Source organism: Aethalodelphis obliquidens, unplaced genomic scaffold, assembly GCF_003676395.1.
Source record: "Aethalodelphis obliquidens isolate GAN/ISIS:26980383/991018 unplaced genomic scaffold, ASM367639v1 scaffold92, whole genome shotgun sequence".
NCBI lineage: Eukaryota > Metazoa > Chordata > Mammalia > Artiodactyla > Delphinidae > Aethalodelphis > Aethalodelphis obliquidens.
In genome coordinates, this window is record NW_020838036.1 from 921,476 (window position 1) to 943,585 (window position 22,110).

General features: G+C 37.4%; 1 long non-coding RNA gene across 16 annotated transcripts in view; it reads right to left on the bottom strand.

The window, feature by feature from the left end:
* Window positions 1-22,110, bottom strand: part of LOC113614253 (uncharacterized) — a 61,979-nt gene that overhangs the window by 10,420 nt on the left and 29,449 nt on the right. For 8 of the 16 annotated variants that reach the window (XR_003430546.1, XR_003430549.1, XR_003430542.1 and 5 more), the window contains exons 5-7: window positions 12,767-12,861; window positions 11,997-12,116; window positions 2,011-2,103 (exon numbers count right to left, since the gene is read on the bottom strand). This is a non-coding gene — a long non-coding RNA (uncharacterized LOC113614253). Of the gene's footprint in view, window positions 1-2,010; window positions 2,155-9,039; window positions 9,335-11,141; window positions 11,237-11,996; window positions 12,117-12,766; window positions 12,862-22,110 lie in introns of all 16 variants that reach the window. The other 8 variants (XR_003430543.1, XR_003430535.1, XR_003430536.1 and 5 more) reach the window with 7 other exon arrangements.

The following is a 22,110-nucleotide window of genomic DNA, read 5'->3' on the forward strand; positions in this document are numbered from 1 at the left end:
ACATGAAAAATAAAGAGCACCAATAAGATAACTCCATAAATAAATATAACAGACAAAAAAAATCTGTATTTATTTGTAACACTTTTCTTCCCATTTCTGACTTAATAGCATAAAGGAATAACTAGAAAATTGTGTTGATATGCTTACGTCATGTACAGATGTAATTTACATAATAATAACATCACAAAGGAAAAGACAGGGAACAAAGACATAGCAGAACAAATTGTATACACAATTGAAATTAAGTTGGTATTAATCTGAAATCAATTCTTTTAAGGTAAGTTGTTAACTGAAAGATCAGAGCAACCATGAGAAAAACAACTCAATAAATATAATAAAAGAAAAAAGGGAATTTAAGTGGTACAAGAAAATGCTTAAAATATTTAACAAAAATAAAAGAAGGTAGTAATACAGGAACAGAGGAACAAAAAGACGTAAGACTCATGGAAAACAAGTAGCAAAGCAGACATCAATCCTACCTTGTCAGTAATTACACTAAAGATAAAAAAATTTTTAAGTAATGCAATCAAAAGACAGAGCTTGGAACAACAGATTTAAAAAATATAATCTACCTATATCTTATCTACAAGACACAGTTTAAATTCAAAGACACAAAAAGTTTACAAGTAAAAGGATAGAAAAAGACGTACCAGGCAAAAACACTAACCAAAAGAGAGCTGGAGTTAGCTATACTAATAATAAAATACACAATTAAGAAAAGATTATTACTAGACATGAATAAGGATATTTTATTACAATCAAAGGATCAATCCATCAGGAAAGTATAATTATAAACATATATGTACCTAACAACATAGCACCAAAAATAAGGAGAAAATGGTAGAAACAGAAAAAGAAATAGATAATTCAGCAATAAGTTTCAGTAACAGAACAACTAGGTAGAAGATCTACAAGAAAAGAGAAGACCTGAACAACTCTATAAATAACCACTTGAAAAAAACAAACAGAAAAAAACAAACAAAAAAAAACAAACAAAAAAATAACCACTTGATCTATTAAACATCTACAAAACATCCACACAACTGCAGAATACACATTATTCTCAAATGCACATGGAACATTCTCCAGAATAGACTAGATGCTAAGAAATGAAACAAGTCTCAACAAACTTAAGAGAATTGAAATCATATAAAGTATGTTCTCCCATGATGAAATTATAAATCAATAACAGAATGAAATTTGGGAAATTCACAAATATGTGCATATTAAACAACAAACTCCTAAATAACCAATGGGTCAAAGAAGAAATCACAAAAAGAATTAGTATTTTGAATGAAAATCTAAACAACATATAAAACAATATATAACTCAATTCCAGTGAACGTAGGATTTGAATAGACATTTCTCCAAAGAAATACGAATGGTCAATCAGCATATGAAAAGTTGTTCAACACAGAAACACTAGGCAAAAACACGAGATACAAGAAACAAATGACCCTTGAACAACATGGGCTGGAACTGTGTGGGTCCACTTACAGGTGGATTTTTTTTCAATAGTAAAAACTGCAGTACTACACAATCTGTGCATATGCGGAACCTCGGATAGGAGGAACTGCATGTATGGAAGGCTGACTATAAGTTACATGTGGATTTTCCACTGTGAGGAGGATGAGCGCCCCCAACCCCCTGTGTTGTTCAAGAGTCAACTGTACTTAACATCTACTGGGATGGCTATTATAAAAGATAGAAAATAAGTGAGAATGGAGTTAAATTAACATCCTCATAAATTTCTTGGTGAGAATGTAAAATGCTGCAGTTACTTTAGCAGTTTGTCAATTACTCAAAACATTAAATGTAGAGTTGCCATATTACAAAGCAACTGCAATGCTAAGTAGATACCTAAGGGAATGAAAATATGTCCACACAAAACCTGAAATGTCCTTCAACATTATGCCAGCATCAAACTGCCCAATCTGTGTAGGCATAACCCATAAACATATAAGCAAAAATTAGAGATAAAATAAAATACCACATGGAGATTAGTCTTACCATTGAAATATTTTCATCCACTAGGACATGTAAGCTTTCCAGTGATACCATGAAGTCAAAAGATCCCGTAATACAGCTGGGCTAAATAATGATCTAGCAGAGAAGTAGCAGAGGCAAGACTGTAAAGAACAGTCACTGAAGAACCTCCAAAACAGAAAAGTACATTTGACCACAGGTGGTGAAAAATCTTAGCAGGACCACATCTATAATATAAAGGGATTGCTGAGCCAACAACTAGACATTTATTTTTAGTAACAGGTAGGAAAATATGACAATTCAGTACCAATACAAGGCAGTAAAAAAGACAAAATTTTCTTAATGGTGGAAAAAGCCTAAGACCTACCAAATATATTTCAATCACCTTGGTGACTATGGTTTAGATTAATGCTATTCAACGAGTAACGACAGCAGTCAGAAACAATGACCACTCACCATGATAAAATTCTGGGACACATTTGTTGATCACATGATTAAATTAACATTGGCAGTATAACAAATCACGGATCTATGGTTTTACAATACAGCAAGTAACAGGCCCTCCAGAACCACTCAGTCCATGGTGGGCAGATCCTAATACCTAACGTTTTGCTAATTAACGAAATTACAGGCAGTCAACTGGAGGAGCAAAGAAAGGCTAAATGGTTAACAATATTAGAATACCCCAATCTAAATAGCAACACTGAACTAAAAGTAAACAATGAAAAGTTCTCCATGTAAAGCACTATAACGTACTGAGCAACCTAGGTGACAATACTAAAGCACACCCCCTAAACAAGTTTTGCCATGACAAAAAAAGCAAAAATTTTTGAAACCAAGTGAGACGCAGCTCAAAGTACTGTTTAACAAACAATAGTGGTTACTAGAGAACACCAGCAAAATTAAACCACCACTCATCACTGCATTATACATATGCATGCTAGATAATTTTTAAAATAATTTGGAAAACAAAGCACAATTATAACCAATAATACATTAACACATACTATGCTTTTTGGTATCCATATCAGATTATCACAGAGCATGTGCTTACTAGGGCAATGTTATGTTTGACAAAAGTCAGCTGAAGTTACTGCAACAATAGTACAATAAAAGTATATCAAATAACAACACTTGGAAATTTCGGAATAGCACAGTAAGTCTTTAACAATACACTCCCTCAGGCATTTTTTTATATATGGAGTAATGTACTCCAGTGAGGTCAACTGGTTTTAGGAGAAACACGGTCCTTGTTATCTGATATAAAGACATCATCCATGTGTTTTTAATTTGCTAGTGAAATTTTTAAATTGCTAGTGATAAACCAGGACAAAGCTAATAAGTAGGAATATCGAATTAAACCAATTATACATCAGCACTACACTATACTGCACACAAACACCAACGTCAAATTTTATAAGCCAGAGCCTGTAACTGGGCAAAATCAAGAAATGAAACAAACACCCTTGAAATTCCTCAAATATACTTTTGGCTCACTGCACAGTCATCAGTTTACTGTACTCTCAATCAGAACCATACTTGTGATGCAAGCAATGCAATATCACTCAAAAGGGCGACACGTTGTGGACTAATGCGGTACTAGAGTCTTGGGGGGGAAAAAACTTCGTGTCCACAAGGTGGCAACAAACCTTGAAATATTTCCTGACAAGGGGCACAAAACCCTCCATAAATTTGGAGGCAAGACACCTAAAATTAAAGAAAAACAGCCACTGTAATATACGTAATAATTACACTGACCTACTTTAAAAAGGTCACACACCTCAGTGAATGTGGAGATAATGATATTACAAGCAAATAAACAGCTTTTATCAACACTAAATTATTTTTTGCTCTTTAGTACTATTAGACTGTGATGTTAATGGAAGTTTTCATTCACAAACTTCCATTTCTAGAAGAGACTGAAGAGACCAAATTTCTGTGAGAATGATGAACCTAACATATCCAAAAGGCATCATATTATGGGTAAATTGAGTAACAGTTTCCGTTATGTTTCCTCTTTGTCCACTAAACTATGCAAAATCTGGATGAACTTTTCTTGGAGTTTTTATGAGTGAAAACCTCATTCCTATCATGTTATGGAGGATCTACAGTAATTGGCAAGACTACTACTTTACATATCGCATGATCAAAGTGATCTATAAACAAGAAAATCAGACTATAGATGATATACATGCGATATATAACCTACAATAGTTGACAATCTCAATGTCCTCAAAAACCTTACAACATTATTGTTGTCTTACCATCACTGGAGCATTTACATTTAGAGTAATAATCCCTGAAGGGAAATATGCAACCAATACCACTAATACAAGCTGTGGAAAATTTCCACAGTCATTGCTAATTGTTCTCAGAAATGCACAAACTTTGGAGGTATACTGTAAATGGTTGAATAAGACACTAAATGTACCAGTAAATAGCCTTATTAATACCTTTAACAACCAAAAAACACAATTATTGGGGCTTAAAACCCTGTTACTCTTTAAAAGTATTTAAATGTCTAACAATAAAAGACACTCAACAACAACCCTGAAATATATTAGTGACTCAAAATGGAGGAACCAGATTGTAATGTTACTGGAAAATTGGGGAGGCATTTCTGATCTGTAGTGATTTCACAAAGGGTGCTGCCCTGTGGACAAATGAGGTACAACATAAAAGCTAACATAGTGGTTATCTTGTATCCACAAGATGGCGCCAAATTCCTACCAATCTCAATATTTGATTATGTAGCAGAGGTATTAAACTGCACTGCTGATGACACTAATTTCCTACATTCACATGAACATCAAACCGTCTAAATTCCCAAAGGGTAATGATGCATGTACCAATTGGCTACAAGTTCGGATTAGCTCCAACTTCTCTACAGTTCAGTTACAAATGTGAAAACACCCATTACAACCTATGAAAACGCCACACTATTACCGCAGATTTAATAGGCAGTAGAATGAGGCTTCCCTGCTGGCACAGTGGTTAAGAGTCCGCCTGCTGATGCAGAGGACACGGGTTCGTGCCCCCGTCCGGGAGGATCCCACATGCCGCGGAGCGGCTGGGCCCGTGAGCCATGGCCGCTGGGCCTGCGCGTCCGGAGCCTGTGCTCCGCAACGGGAAAGGCCACAACAGTGAGAGGCCTGCGTACCGGGGGAAAAAATAGGCAGTGGAATTAATAATGAAACAATGGCCGTAAAATATTGGAGCCCAGAGAATGACGCATATATTTACGACTAAATTTACCTACGTATACTTTTTGGCCTGTCAAGAACCAAACTTAGAATGCAAGCTCGTCACCTGTTAAATAGCAGTGTGGGTAAATTTAGTACAGAGCATCACCTAACTCTGAGACAGTACCAAATCTAACATTTAGAAGTATGCCCGGATAAACACATGCTATCAGTGCATTAGAGAGTGGTATTGTAAAATTATTTGCAAATGATAATGGTGATAAATCAAATACGTTCATGAAACGTTCAGCATAAAGGATCAAGAGCAGACATACAATTTAATTAAAAATGTTTCACCACCAAATGCCTTTATTACTGACTTGCTGGTTTCCAACGCTGCAAGCAGTGCATTACTAAGAGTAATTTTCTTAAAATTCATCTAATAGCTTATAAAAGACAACACTGTAAAGACAAATGAAATATACGTAAGAGCCACGGTAATCGGTCTTCTGTCCAAAACACAAAAACACAGCACCAAATTCGTCAAGGCTCGTGAAAGATATGATTGGCAGTGGGATCCTACTTAACATTGCCAAATATTCAGACAAAATTGACTCCCTAAAAAAGTAAATAGGCACCTAAGGATACCTAGCAAACTTTCTTTTTTAAAAAGCCTTATTGTATTGGTATAGAATCAAGGGATCCTAATGAAATGCAACTGGAAGAGACCCTGAGACGTTGACTTGTAATGTCACCTCTGCAGAGGCAAAGCAAAGTGGACAATTGGGGAACTCCATTGCAAGCCTCTGGCAGCGTAAACAAAAAGTAGGTGACTGACGTTTTAGGTATATGACAGTAGTAACGCTACTTAATGTAAAGACACAAATATGGAAAAGTATAGCTATCCAGGTTTGCAGTATTATCTGCCATAAAGTGATGACAAGACTAAACTTCCCATAGAAAACTGACCCAATAGCAAATGGCTACATTATTGCACTACAAATTCCAATTAGTGGCTCAATATTTCAAAGACGGATGCCAAACCTGTGACTTTATTGGACAACTTGATTGCATTGCCTGTTTGCACGAGATGGAAGCAACCCAGGTAAATTAATATTGCACCTAAAAAACAGTGACCGGTTTATCATACACGTAAGCATGAATATATAGTTACTAGAAATAAAGGACCTTAAGATACAATGAGTTTTTCAATAAGCAGCAAAATTTTACTAAAATTTTTACTAAGTCTAAACTTTGGAACACAGTGCTCTGCACCAGAGATTTCCAAAGGATAAGTCATGCAATTACATTTGATTTTCTTGCTAATTTGTCCATAGAGAAACCAAAATTGGAAGTTCATTACAACCATATCATAGGAAGATTTGCTGAGCTTAAGCTGCCAATTGGGTGTTACATTCCATCTGAAGAATCAATTAAACTAGAAACATAGAGTAGCACCATGTCTAAGACGTTTATCCTGTCTCAGGACAGCCAATTCTCCAGCAGTGGCTGTCTACAATGCAACAAAGCATCTACAGGAGCATACTTAGGAGACAGACAACTAGAAGAGGAGTTAGGCACTTACATGCTTTCAAAGAACCAAATATTTTAAAGGCATTTCTTGAAAAACTAAGAAAGCTCACCTGCACTACCAATGTAGGGAATTGTCCGAATAACCTTAACTTAATGAAAATTCAAGTAACATGTCCTAGGCAGTAGAATGCTTGAAAGGAATAGTAATGTCTACTAATAGTATTAACAGAGATTATCTGGGAAAATACAACCCAGCCCATCAGGGGATATTTGAGGACCACAAAGTCCCAGAACCCCAGGTGGCTAGGACAAAAAGTGCTAGCAGTATACAACAGCTTCTTGTCCACTTACAAGAAAACTGCCCTTAAAGCCAATGAGTGGAGAATCTATTGCAAACATGATTCCCAAAGAGCAAGGCGACACTATGAGTGACAAAAGTATATTAGAATATTTTCAGATAGCAAGTTTGTTGAAGATAGGCACTATTACTAACTAGGCATTAAAGAATTTCACCACCTAAAAGATTGTTGCATATTTACTGACAGCGATGGCAAACTCCCATCTGAAGTTTTGCTTCCTAGTTCACTTTCAGGGACACTTTGACCAATGCTGTCACTAGGCAATTCTGATTTCTTCTTAGTACTGGGGGTGCATGATGCGAGGCACTTCACAATATGCTAAGAGGTTCTAGAAAAGGGCCTTTGTATGGATGGGGTCTAGGACAAACTATGAGACCTACATTTCTACTTCACACACTCCAGTGCAACGTAGAGAGGGAGCAGCAAAGGTGAACTAACCTTAACTTCCAACGATGAGAGATCTTTTGTGCCGCTGCATGGGACTCCTTCAAATCAATAAAACAGCCAAGCAGGGAAGTATATTCATGAGTCCCACCCATACTCCAAGGACACATTAAAAAGTATTTATTCCCCCCTTCTTGTGGAAAGCATGCCCAGTTTGTAGTTCCCACATGTATAAAACCATATGCTTTTCACTTAAAAATGCCAATTTTTTTGTGCTGGAATCTGAAACTGATGATTCAGAAGCTGGTTTTATTCCCATCTCTGCCAGTATGTCACTTTTAAAGGTTGAAATAAACAAAATCTTTCCTTTCTTGACTGCTCTTAATATGCGTTTGAGATGTGAACCAGGAAGTGCAAAGGAAGCTCAGAAACTAAGCACCGAAAGCAACTCATCCAAAGGATGAGTAACTCAATACAGGGTAATAAATGCAAAGTGCACTGGCCATTCTGGCAGTGATCAAAGATTGCCTATATCAATGTAGGCATCACAAAGCTCTATGGGCTAAGTATACCACAAACAAAAGGCATCAGGCTCATTCCTCCTCCCGATGAAAGCAGGGGTAATCTTTGTTCTCTTCATCGCAAACCTGCTCCAGATTATTCTTGAGGTCAATACCCGCAACCATCCTTCTGGTTAAAAACCATCTCAGTAAGAGTGGCATGGACATATATACACTACCAAACGTAAAATAGATAGCTAAGTGGGAAGCAGCCGCATAGCACAGGGAGATCAGCTTGGTGCTTTGTGACCACCTAGAGAGGTGGGATAGGGAGGGTGGGAGGGAGGGAGACGCGAGAGGGAAGAGATATGGGAACATACGTATATGTATAACTGATTCACTTTGTTATAAAGCAGAAACTAACACACCATTGTAAAGCAATTATACTCCAATAAAGATGTTAAAAATAAATAAACAAACAAACAAAAAACCATCTCACTACATCCTTGAACACGTGCTCTGGTCCTAACATAAGGTATGGGATTTCTTAAATCTTTTATTTTGGAGTCTCATCTAAGACCTCCTAACTCTAGAGCACATGCTGAACTACTGCACTTAGTTAAAAGGCTGTAAGGGCAGTGAGTTCCTGAGATGAACACCAAGAGTTCATCATAGCAGCATCTGTCTGGACAGCCTTCTGGTCCTGATAAGCAGAAGCCAGTAAAAAGTACAGCTAAGCCAAAGATATCCCATCCCAAAGGACAGCTGGAATTTCAGCAATACTATGATTGGAGACCCCTCAGGGGACCCAGAACCTTGTCTACCATGGTGTACTATTCCTTGGGGAACAAATGTTGCGTGTTCTTCCTATTGTCCTACAGAGGAACTCTCATCTTTGAAGAATACTGGCGTCCTGTATTAAGTGAACATAGTTCCAGCAGCAACTAAAACTTCTCAATAGGTTAACTTCTCTTAACCTTATCCTCAAGTGTAAAACATGCAAACTAGGAAGTGCTTCAAGTCAAATTACTGAATCAGATGGCCTACAATCTAATGTCTGTAGTTATGTATGTTGCTCAATTATCCTGTACTTACCGGACAGGAAGGTTCTTTGAGGCACGTCGAAATCCACAGAAAATCTTTAAGATCTTAACACACTTGATTATCCATCGTAGTTCCGCCATCCTTCTCCCATTAACCCCCAAATTGAACAGTGATAAATACTCAGGAAACACTGGTAGGACACAGGCTGGCCCATCAATCCCACAGGTATGAGAAGCCAGGGAAAGAGTGGAGAGGATTCTTGGATGTAATAATAAAGGCATCTCAAGTTGGAACTTTCTATATAAAGACGATGGTCCCTGGACTCCATTTTCAACATATTGAGCAGCTTGGGAGTGAGAGAGAGAAGAGGCAAAAGAATAATTTTTTTCAAAGTCACTGCTAATAACTACAGTGCCTGCTTGATAGGGTTGTGTAATAGAGCTGCAGCCATCCCCGACTGAGGGCACTTGATAGGTGACAAAATCCTGTGTCCCCTGATTCCTACAGGATATGCATCCTTCCCTCCATGCTGCCCCAAATAGCTCCTCTGCTGCTCATCAGCTTGACACCACATCCCCATTCCACAGGAAACCATCCCTTCCCTGCTGCTTTCGTGGCCTAAATGACAGCCACAAGAGGTCCCTCTCCCAGTGCTTGAGCTTACCCAGAGCATAAACAATCGCTGGGCTCCAAAACACACAGAACCAGGATGGGCATTAAGGGGGCAGAGGTTAGGCTGAGCCCTGCCAAGGAGATGGGGTGATGTGAAGATAGCTGCTGTGATCACATGTCTTCTTGGACTGATGTTTGATTTCTTCAAAGCACTATGCAGTCTTTCTTCTTTGAAACCGATTCCAGATGGATCTTCCATCCCTTCCCTTCTTCCCTTCTTGCCCCAAGCCCTCAGGCCCTCAGCCCTACCTATCTCCCTTACCTAATAACTCTCAAACAGAACTCCTAATAGCATCAACCTGTATGACAGGAAATGCTGACTATCCCACACCTTACTCCCTACTTCCCTCTTAAGCCAAGACTCTAAAATCCCTTAAATACCAAAAGCAAAAGTACTAGAAGGGCTCATGCAGTTTCCTTGAGTTTTCAATCTATCCTGGGCCAGACAAGCCACCCACACCCAACCCACGGATCTCAGTGTTCACACACAGAAACTTATAGGGCCTAATCAGGCAATTAGTCTATTCAGCTCTAATACCCTATAGAATATGGATTTGTATTCTCTCTCTTAATCACACACCCCTTTCCTTGAGGCTCGGGAGCGGCACTGTCCACCCCAGGACAGCTCTGGTGTTAGCAGTGGCCCCAAAGAACTCAATCTCAAACATCTTCTGAGATGCACCAGTTCTTCTGATGCAGCAGCAGGTTGTCAACCATGGCAAAGTCTAATAATGCCAAGTGAGTCTTCATCCTACCACCCTGCTCCTTGGACCTAAAGGCACTTCCCAGATTCTGCCTCAAGCTATGTTACAGTTTGGTGTGAGGGGACACTAGGCATCCAACAGCAGGGTAAGTGTAAGTGATTACAGTTCCTGATATTTGGCATTCCTTAGGGGCCAGGGTAAAATAAGTGACTTCCTAGACAGACGAACTCATAGGCACTGTGAAATGAGAGCTCACTAGTGATATGGTACAAGGCTAAAGATTAATGGGGGGAAACCTACAAAGGACTCCCTAAATTGCCCTGCCCACCCTCTTAGTAGGTCAGTTCAAAATTCCTCCTTTTGTGAACACTCATTTACTTAACAGTCAAGCTGCTACCAAACTAGCTCAGTCACCTGGGGTTAAAGCCTCAAAGGCAGAAGCAGGGAGGTAAGGCACAGAGAATAAGCTAGAGTCTAAAAACAGAAGCCTTCAACAAGTAAGCCCACCACACACAACTACCATTTTAAAGGTAAAAGGAGAAGTCTTAAAATGAGACAAATGAAAGACACCAAGGGGCACATAACTCATTCTTCAGTGACTCCACAAAGCCCCTCACTTGTCTGGCTCAACATGGACCCCAAAAAGCCAGCACACCACTCTAGCTGAACCACTGATGCTCCCGAGCTCCCAGGAGACAATGATGCCAAAAGACCACGATCCCTACACCCCATACCCCATTTATATTCCAAAAGAAGGATAAATGACCCCACACTCACCCCCATCTGCTTTGCTGAGAATTTTATGAGGATTTATTTATTGTATAAGCCTGCCAGCTTTCCCAGCCAGGTGGTTAAACTCTGAATATGAAGGGCTGGAGAAGGTGGAGGTGAGAAGGATGATTTAAAAAAAAAAGAGAGAGAGAGTATTAGACTCAGATAAATGAAAGGGGGCAAGAAGGAATAACTGCACATGCCAGGGGAAGGAGAGTGAAACAGCAATCGATGAGGGGCCTTGGTGTAGTGGCTAAGAGTGTAGACCCTGCAGTATGATCACCTGGGTACAAATCCCTGCTTTGCAAATGACTTGCTGTGTGACCCTTGACAGGTCATCTAGACTGTGTAAGCTGTAATTACCCCATCTGTAAAATCTGGATAAGACTACTCACAGAACCTAAAGGAAAGGGTTGCTGTATTAAATGCTTTAATACATGAACAGTGTCTAACACACAGGAATTACCCAATAAATGTTAGTTGCTTCTGAATCTGGGCTCCAGCGATCTGGGTCTATCAGTCACTTTGCTTCGCTGTTTCAGCCCTGACACAGGGATGCTATTCTCACTAGGGCCATGTGGCCAGGTAAGAAACTGTGCCTGGTCTAAGGACTTGCGCACATTACAACTGAAATGACTCACACGTATGTGAATTAAGTATATTTAACTTCAACCTGAAAAAACTTGTGAGCTAGAAATTCAGAAACTTCAAGGCCAAGTCAAGGCTGAAGGCCAATAAATAGAAAGAAAGCTTCTCAATCCCAAAGGAGTCCCTGGAAAAGGACTAAAGCCTGACTTTCAAAAGGGCTGTAGTTAACAGTGGAGATGCAGGTCTGACACCCAAAGCCCACCCTCCTCCTACCCTGTTGAAGCAGGTCTCTGTCAGGGCAGTGAGCACTAGTAGCCCCAACAACTGCCACAGAAGTGTCTTTGAAGAACAGACGGTGATCAATTCTCCCTCTGTGCACGACCGTTTTCTTTCCTATTAAAAAAGAAAACTTATTGAGAAAAAACCTCCCTGTTGGGGAAGGCTAACTGCACTTCAGTTGAATGAAGGTTTAACTGCTGAGAAACCACATGTATCCCTTAGACAAATATATAAGTGCATACGGGTCATCTGTTCCCAAGCAAATATGGGGAAATTTTCACAGGTGTGAAGGTTAGCCATGCTTCTCTTCCTTTGAGAAATGTGAGTTAACTGAATCCCAAACAATTCAAAGCTTTCCTTGGAATGTAAAATGCCACAAACAGCAGAGCCTTCAAATTCAAACTGTAACTTAAAAAGCATTCTGATCTTGTTAAAATTATTTTCTCTCCAATTCACACTCTGATTATCTGTACAATGTACATGATATGTACACCAATTATAATTTACTTATCAGAGGATGTGGGGAAGAGCATATCTGCAAGGCCCATGGTAGGTAATAATCAATAGGAACACAGACAGATATTCAGTTTAGGCACAGCAAAGCTCTGTTTTTAATGGATTTTCTTTAAAACCAACCAATTGGACTATGCATTATAGTTTATAAATTATTCTGTAGTTTAAAGGAATAAAACTTCCCCCCTCTGACAGAAAGACAGCCCTTGTCCCAACAACATGAAAGATAATGAGATGGAATGATCGCTCACCTGACTTAACTCAGCAATCCTCCGTGGACGAGATGGAAAGTCAAATGGAGGATGAAGACCTGAAGATTGAGGAGCCTGAATTTCCAAGGTTGAACCTGGACAGAAACATCTGGGGTAAAACAGTTGACTTGATAGCAGGTTGGCTCCCAGGAATCTCTCTATCCTGGTAGCCAGATAAAGGAACCAAAAGGCAGATCTCTACTTGGGAAATCAATTGAGTAATTTGGAACAAGTCTCATTCTAAAGTGCTTCTTCAGGGTGGCGGGGGAGGGATAAATTGGGAGATTGGGATTGACATATACACGCTACTATATATAAAATAGAGAACTAATAAGGACCTACTGTACAGCACAGGGAACTCTACTCAATACTCTTGTAATGGCCTATACGGAAAAAGAATCTAAAAAAGAGTGGATATATGCATATGTATAATTGATTCACTTTGCTGTACACCTGAAACTAACACAACATTGTAAATCAACTATACTCCAATAAAAATTTTTTTTAAAATGCTTCTTCCATGGAGTGTGGTTAAATCACGAAAACATGTGTATAATAAAGGTTGTTAGGATGGAGACATCACAAGAGGAAATACCAGAGAGGTCAAGGGTAATTAAGAAAGTCCAAAGATGACACTGTAGTATCCTGGGGCAATTAAGAGATTAGGCTCTTCCATCATAAGACATGGGTTCAAAAAGGGAGTCTACAATTTACTGTCTGGCCATGCTTGGATGAGTTTTGAACTTCTCTTGGTTTGATAACCTGTCTTTGAAATGTAATAAAAATGATACTAACACCAGAGTTGGTGAGATTATTATATCAAGTAGAAGCAATTAGAACAATTCTAGGTTTGGCTATCTCTAAAATGAACCAACCTTGGGAGGAAATGGCCTTTATTAAAAGGTCTTTTCTGTATGGTTCAATTGTGTGTTTGAAAACCAGATGTGGAGATAAGGGTCATATCCAGGTGTTCTATTAGAAAGGTACCCCAGTTAATCCTAACACACCTATCCTATATACTCTAATGATTGCCTCTACTTTGCTGGTCCAGCATTTAAACTTAAAAAAAAGGGCACATCTTAAAGAGTTCCTGATCTTCCTAGGAGCACAGTTACCCCTGGACATTGAAAAGGACCTCAATTTACCTCCAACTAGAGCATCATTGATAAAAAGATAATGAGAGAGAACCTACAGAGCAGAGACTCTGGGGATGAACTGCTTGAATTGCTCTGTGACATTTCGGGAGCAAGGTTACTGAGTTTAACTGACCTCAATTACGGCAGCTGAAGAAAACAAGGGATAATATTAGAATTTACTTCCTGACCATTAAAACTGAGTCAAAGCACACATAGAACAGTGTGTAGGGCTTCCCTGGTGGCGCAGTGGTTGAGAGTCCGCCTGCCGATACAGGGGACATGGGTTCGTGCCCTGGTCCGGGAAGATACCACATGCCGTGGAGTGGCTAGGCCCGTGAGCCATGGCTGCTGAGCCTGCGCGTCCGGAGCCTGTGCTCCACAACGGGAGAGGCCACAACAGTGAGAGGCCGGAGTACTACAAAAAAAAAAAAAAAAAAAGTGAAAGAACAGTGTGTAACACTTACTATGTGCTCAGTTAATGTGAACTATTGTTATCAAAAGACTATTATAGGGCTTCCCTGGTGGCGCAGTGGTTGAGAGTCCGCCTGCCGATGCAGGGGACACGGGTTCGTGCCCCGGTCCGGGAAGATCCCACATGCCGCGCAGCGGCTGGGCCCGTGAGCCGTGGCTGCTGAGCCTGCGCGTCCGGAGCCTGTGCTCCGCAACGGGAGAGGCCACAACAGTGAGAGGCCCGCGTACCACAAAAAAAAAAAAAAAAAAAAAAAAAAAAAAAAGACTATTATAAAAGAAAAAGGATATTGTATAAAACCGACTGCTGTCTGTAATAGAACAAATAGATATGATTAAGAGGTATTTAAATGAGAAGGAATAGTTGTATTTGGTAGAAAGTGCTAGGAAAACAGATTAAAAGGTTAAAATAATATTTCAACCATTGAAAGTGTTATCAACTAGTGAAAGTGAAAGGAACAGAGGCATCTCATAACATAGAACTGAAAGAGGAAGGTAAAGGATGGTGGATGACAGCAGGGCACAGAATGAGTATGTCTGTCAGAGGTGAGACAATAAATTAAGTGTGAAGGGATGTAGGGATGTATGGACAACATTTGCTTATTGAATGTGGGTCTAATTACTTTACACTTAACTGTCTTCACATCAGCTAATCAAGAGGTGCAAAACAAACAAAAAATAATCGCGTCTCTAACAAGTTTATAATAAAAGAAATTATCAGGGAGATACGTACACAAAGATGTTTCTGTAAGTATGTTAACTGTACTGATATGTTCAAATTTTATTTTTAAAAATACTTAAAATAATTCTAATGTCTAAAAAAGAGGGAGATGTTATACCAAAAAATCACGGTCCAAATGAGATTAGTGTGTATTCATATTTAAAGACAGGAAAATGTTTTCGTTAATTTAAGAGCCATCTAAAAATGTTATCAGTATACATACATATACTAAAAAGAAATGTACCAAAAATCTGAGTGGTTCTGAATATTCTTCTTTTAATTGTGCTATGCTTTTTTACTTCAATTTTTTACAATGAATACCTATGCCTTTTATAATTTTTTAATACATTGTATAATGGGGGAAAGAAAATGATTCTTTGAGTGATAGATACATAGATTTGAACTTATTCCTCCCTAAAGAAATTGACTAAACGTCCTCAGAAAATATGAAGAGAATAAGGAGAAAAGGAAAGTAAAGAGCAAATGTTCAGGAAATAGACAGCAATTCTACACAAAATACTGACCTATATTAAAAATTATAGCTAAAAGAAAAATACATTTTAAATCACATAAAACTATTTACCCAATTAGTATTACTGTTCAATTTTAATCAAGGAAAATAGACATTGATGCCAAAGGTATCTCAACTAAAATAGGAAAATATTTTGTTAATTTTTGGATAGCCTGTGCTGATATTAATATAGATGCCTCATAATTTCAGCAGACCAAAGTTTTATCTTAATACTACAGAGCCAATTTCAAGATTTTTATTGCAAGAGTTAAATAATTCTCTACTGTACAGTTTACTATGAGCAATTTAATTAGCTTAATAAAATGTAGAAACAATTAACCCAAAACATTACATGCATGTTGTAGAGCAGGGCTATCCACTAGACAATAAACAAAATGTGTTTTATAAACAAAGTGTATATATAAACAAATATATACTAATATATGTTGTATAAAAACAAAATGTGTCATATAAACAAACTGAATGCATAAATAAAGTGTGATACATACATACACACACAATGAAATATCATTTGGCCATAAAAAAAAAGCAATGAAGTTCTGGTACATGCAACACTGATAAACCTTGAAGATATGCTAAGTAAAATAAACCACACACGAAAGGACAAATATTATACTGTTCCAATTATATGAGGTACCCATAATAGGAAAATTCACAGAGACCAAAATTATATTTAGAGGTTACCAGGGGTTAAGTAGAGAGGGAATGTGACAAATGTACCATAGTAACTGACATAAAATGTTAATATAGGGGACCCTGAGTGGGGCATATATGAGAACTCTTTGTAAATTTGTGTACACCAAAAACTGTTCTAAAAACAAAAAGTTTATTTAAAAAAAAATAACCGAATGATGACATCCACATCCCCCCAAATTTTACTCTATAAATAGGTCACCACACATTTTGATCTTTCCATGTACTAAAAATTAGACTTATTACAAATTCAATAAAGGAAATTGAATCAAGTTTATAATAACCTTGTTGAGGCCCCTGATGTGCAAGGAAAATTTGGGGATAACCTGTTTTGTGATATTGTGCTAAAATACAGGTTAAACAATCCACAGCCTTGTCTTTTGAAGAAAATTAATTAAGCAACTATAAAAATGGTTAAGTAAAACATTTCTAGATGGGCAACTGAGAAGAACTTTAATAAAAATTGTTCATATTTTTCCAACTTTTGCAAAGATACCATCATATAGAAATCATATAAAAATACTCACACAAGGAAATATGGATCATGTTTTCACTTCACCATTACTTGTGAAAGGAACAAAAGGCTTTAAAGTAATCTGTTAAATAAATTATATTATGCATAAATTTTAATTTCAAACTAACAGCCAAATATTCTGATGTATAGTCCAGAGTCACATGTTAAGTGCCAAAATTGATAATTTTTAGAACATAAAATTGAATGACTTGTGTATGACAAGGGGTCCTGTTTAAGGCATGCAAAGACACAAGGCAAGACAGAGGACTCTGAATATGGCTGTCATGAAACATCCCATAAATATTACTTTGATAAGACTATCTCAACCAAGAACACCAGCAATGTGCAGCAAATAGGCATGCAAGGAAGCACAGATCATGAAATATTACTTTTTCTGCTTTAGCTCTTCTATTATGCTATGTGTATGCTGATTAAAATCACCCTGTATATTAATTTTAACATGTAAAATTTCCTGTTATAAAGCCCATGTATATATATATACACATCATACATCTTTACGGTACACCTGGCAGGAAAAAAAAGTATAAAAGCAGCTGGGAAAAACAAAAACCCTGTGTAGAACTGACACAAAATAGAATAATGAAAAAAATTCAGATGGAGACTACTCTAGTAAATTGTTAAAGTGGGAAAGTCAAGAGCCATGATGAACAGTTATTGACACAAATATTATGTAGAACCAAGAAATTTAGAGTATATGGAATGGTGTCAAATAAATGAATCTAAGTATGGACAGGCAGCAAGTGGGCACAGCAAATAGTAACATCTTACACAATCAAAATAATTCCATACTGTCACAGAAAAGACAGTTAATGGACTCACACACCAATGAGTCCAGAAGCAGACCCAAATAAATTATGAAATTTAGTATTTGACAAGATGTAATTTTAAATGAGTGAGGAAAAGATGAATTTTCAATAAATAGTACTGGGCAATTGGCTAGCCTTTTAAAATAGAATGTGAGATCATTATATGACTACTGACATCAAAATAAGATCTAAATGGAACAATGAGTTTGATTAAATTATAAAAATACTAAAAAGTTCAACTTGTAGGGCAGCTCATGTGATGTTTTTTCCCTCTGGCCTAACCATGTGGTACTTATATTCACAGATTTCCTAAAATTGAATCATCCTTGCATGGCTGGCATGAACACTACTTGCTTATATACTAGTCATGAATATGCTTCTGGATCCTTCTCACGAAGTTTATATTTAGGTTATTTGCTTATACACTTGACCCTTGAACACCGCTAGGGTTAGGGGTGCTGACCCCCCCACGCAGTCAAAACTCCACACACAACTTTACAGTCAGCCCTCCATACCTGGGGTTCCACATCCAAGGATTCAACCAACTCGGGATGGTGTAGTATAGAACGTATTTATTGAAAAACTGAATACTCGTATATAAGTGGGCCCTGGCAGTTCAAACCCCTGTTGTTCAAGGATCAACTGTATATCACTGTCAGAGACTGGTCCACAGATCTATTTTTATCAGGCTATTGTTTCTACAATATGCTGACTTTATAACAAGAGTATCAACTTATATATGCAGAGACTCCCTCTGAAAAATTACACATGAAATTAGTAACAGTACTTATATCTGGGAAGAAGGAAGATTGAGGATTAGAAACCAGGGGTGGAAAGGCAACTTTTAACTATATCCACTTTAGTACAAACTGAACTATTTACTATTTGCATGTATCATTGTTTTTTGAAAAAAACTATTATAATCTGTGAGTGACAGTAAAACTGGAACATTTTCAAAGGGCAATCTAGCAACCTAATGAATCAAATTATTAAATGTGCATATTCTCTTTACTCAAATCATACAAAATTACTAGTGCAAGTACCTCAGAACAAGTGTACAAGATACAGAAAAATATAAATGACATGTAACACACTGTTTGCATTTAGGGGATGACACATATGGTATTGTAGACATATTGGTATTATATTCATACCAATGTTTATTCAACATTTAATGAGCACCTACTAAGTGCCAGGCAGTTTTAAGAGATGGAATCACAGCATTCTAAAAGGATAAAAATGCTTGGTCTACAAAGACACAAACCCTGTATATATCAGCAAAGAGCTTACGTATCAGCAGCAACAACCAAATTGCCACTAGGCTGCCAATCAAGCAGGGGTTATAGGGAAATACACCAATGCAAGACGGCAGGCCACCTTACGATATTCAACCTAACCTGCGTTGAAAGTGTTAATGCTCAGCAGACTCCTATAAATTCTACAATATACCTTTGAGTTCCATGACTTCGGTAGAAATTCATTGGTTTTAAAGATGTTCATACAACCTGTTGGAAGTAGATATGTCTACACCCTACATTACAATGTAATTTCAGACCCAGGGTGCAATGCTTGTATAATATGATATGCCAACTATTCAATCCCAGGTACTGACAGACATCATGTAATCTCTCAACTAGAAAATAATAGAGCTGACAAAGTATCAAACTACCAATTATAGATCAGTCACTAAAGTTACTATAAGATATACTGACCCCTTGGGCTTGATCACAATATTTGGTCTAACATCAGAGGGAACATTCTGGGTCAAAGGAACCCCCCAAGCAGAACTTAAGCCAGACACTTAACACTACTTCAACAGATTTTTAAGTTTCTACAAAGTGAAAAACAATTGTAAATTATGCCAGGGTACCAAGGTATCATGATTCCAAGAGAAAGGAATGGGTGATGATCAACAACGTGAAACTAAAAAATGACAAAATTTATCTAGAGACATCATGAAAAAGGCTGCATTTATGACTGACATGATTCCTGACCCAGAATTACAAAAATTTTAGAAAGAACACCTAATGGACAAAAGTAGGTCCCTTGGAACCTCTAATAATTGGAATTTAAGCCCCTTGGTGGCAATATATTGATATATATGGTGGCTAAGTCCACTGTAAAAATACCAAAAGTCCTTCAGAGAACAAGATCTACCAATGTTAGCTTGGTTACTTGGCCCCAAATATGGGTTCTGCCTTAGGGTACAGCTTTGGTGATAAAATTCCCCTGAAGTCCAATGTTGCAAAGTCCTCCTCCTCTCCCCTCCTATCACCTCTACTGTTAGGTAACCTTCCTTCCTACGTACCTCGTACTTAACTCTATTATACTTCCCCTAGCTTATTGATCTCCCAGAGAAAACCTAGAACCTACTGTATATATAAATTATGTACAGTACCCATGCATGGTACAGGAGGCATTTAATGTATACAAGTTGAATAAAAAGCTTATCAAGAGGAAAAATGAGTGAACATTGCTTTTTTTTTAAAAAAAAAGAAAACCTCTTATTAAAACATAGTTTATCCTCAAGTCCACTCTCTAGTAGGTCTGTGTCTTTATTCCCATCTTGCCCCTAGGTTCTTCATGACCTTTTTTTTTTTTTCTTAGATTCCATATATATGTGTTAGCATACGGTATTTGTCTTTCTCTTTCTGACTTACTTCACTCTGTATGACAGAGGGGGAAGGGTAAGCTGTGACAGAGTGAGAGAGTGGCATGGACATATATACACTTCCAAGCGTAAGATAGCTAGTGGGAAGCAGCCGCATAGCACAGGGAGATCAGCTCGGTGCTTTCTGACCACCTAGGGAGGGTGGGATGGAGGGAGACGCAAGAGGGAAGAGATATGGGAACATATGTATATGTATAACTGATTCACTTTGTTATAAAGCAGAAACTAACACACCATTGTAAAGCAATTATACTCCAATAAAGATGTAAAAAAAGATTAAAAAAACAAAAAAAAACACATAAAGACTAGCATGTAAAAGAAATCAACAGATCAGCGAACACAATATACCTTAGAAATATACACAATATATAAAACATTACAGTAAAAATTAAAGGTGTATCTTGTCACCAGAACCTTCCAAACCTATCAATTCTGCTACCTTCCCCCTCTCTATATAAAAAATTATATATAGAAAATTCTTGTTCTCATCCCTGGATACACCTGCCCCATTCTCCCAACACCTACAGGTAACCACTTTTATATAATCTGTTATTTTTTTTAACATAAGTGAACATTGTCCATTTCACTTTTTCACTTAACAATATATCACTGCAGAGACTGCTTCCTCATGTGTTTTTACAGCAACCTAGTATTCCACACTCATGGGCTCCTGGGTTGTTTCCAATCTTTTACTATTATAAAACTGTCTGCAATGTTACATATGCAATTTGTTTCACATGTGCAGATACACAGGATCACTGGATCAAAGAATAAAGGCAATTATAGTTTTGATAAATATCTCCAAAGTGCCCTCCATAAGTATTATACTATTTTGTACTCTAACAAACATTCTATAAATGCCAGTTTTCCCATAGTCCTTCCAGCAAAGTTCTCAAGTATTAACTTTCTCTGTAGTTTTGTTTTGCATTTCTTATGAGCTTGAGCATTCTTTCATAGGTTTAAGTGTTGTTTTTCTGTGAACTGTCTCTGTTCATGCCCACTGCTCATTTTAAACTGTGGTCTTTTGATTTTATTTAGAATCTTTTTATACATTAATGGAGATTAGCACTAAGTAATACATGTTGCATATATTTTCCAATTTCTCATTTTCTTTTGACTTCATTTAGTGTTTTTGACATGAAGTATTTTATTATGTTAGCTGCGCTTATGAATCATTTTATGGCTTCTATGTTTGAAGACACAGAAAGATAAAGATGTGTTTACAAATCAGTGAGCAAAGAATGGATTAACAAATAGAATAACCAAACAATTGGGAGAGAGAAAAAAGTAAATCCTTTCCACTTAAAAAAAAAAAAATTAATTAAGGATTGCAAGATTTTGACAGAATAAGAAAATATACATAAATATACTGATTTAGCCTTGAGATTTAGAATTCCTTTCTAACAGTAAATCCAAACATTTTTTAATACATTAAACTCGATTAAATTTTATATCATGACATTTATCAATCTTCCATATTAAGAATTTTGCTTTTGGTATTAGGAAAAGCACTGATATCCTTAATGTTTTAAGCACTCTTTAAAAAGAAACATTTTAATGTTGTTTTAGAAGTGCTTTCCATTGTAATAAGCCTCTCTTCCCTTGGCTCCTAAGTGAAACTTCTCTGCAGTAGTAGTCTTCTGAGTCTACTACTGTTAATTCCCAACCTAGCCTAGGAAAGAGCCAGTCAGGATGACAGGCTGACAATTTACATGCACTCAAGTTTTAAATATGCATAACGAAGTGAGAGATAGAACTGGATCTCTAAGGATTCATGGAAAA